Source organism: Pteropus vampyrus, unplaced genomic scaffold (genome assembly GCF_000151845.1).
Source record: "Pteropus vampyrus isolate Shadow unplaced genomic scaffold, Pvam_2.0 Scaffold27, whole genome shotgun sequence".
In the NCBI taxonomy this organism is placed as follows: Eukaryota; Metazoa; Chordata; class Mammalia; order Chiroptera; family Pteropodidae; genus Pteropus; species Pteropus vampyrus.
Window position 1 is genome coordinate 1,636,298 of NW_011888808.1, and position 898 is coordinate 1,637,195.

Consider the following 898-nt stretch of genomic DNA (forward strand, 5'->3'; position numbering starts at 1 on the left):
TGTTTCTACTGCAGGCTAGGATGTCAATGTGATTTAGTTTTCACTTTATTTTTAAAACCACTAAGAATTTCACAATATTTAAAAAGAGCATTTTTCTCTTTTTTTGTGGAAACAATGGTCCTATGATTTCTATTTTTTTATAAATTATCTTTTTAATAATTTTTAATCTCATACATGCAATGATTTAGTCTTTCTATGCAGGAAAAAAAGAGCTATCAAAACAAGCCTACCTTTTTTTTTTTTTTTTTCCGGTTAGATTGTACAAATCGAGACACAAAAACTTAATTTATTTAAAAGATAAATATGATTTGTCTAACTCACTAACAAAAGGTTAAATAAAATTCTGACTTTCCAGAATAGACAGAAATTTTCTTTTTATTTCTATCCATAATTTTCCTAACACTACCAAACATAAACTTATTAAATCTTTTATTCAGAGCTGGTTTACAAATAATTTAGTGAATTATAATTGATATATTGACCTGTTATATTTTCTGAGATTATAATAAAGACTATAAGATATGACCTCTCCTTCAAAGAATTTGCCATCAAAATCAAAACGAGAAATATATGAAATACATTCGTAATCTTGAATGATATATGGTCACGGATTTTACATTCTATTTTATTAGAAAGATTGACCTTGTGTAGCTGAGAATTTATCATGGGTTTTTAATTCTGGCAAAGAAGATTAAAATAGATGAAGAAAACCATTAAATTTTTTTTTAGCAGTTACGAACTTGATCTATCCCCAAAATGATGCTCTAATAACACCTAAGCAAACATTTACTGCAGCACTTATGACAGGCCATCGAAAGGTCATTCCAGATGTATGTCTCTCCCATGTGGCTTCTCTATGTCACATTTGTATCTTTTTCTTTCTTTGGATTTATGCTCT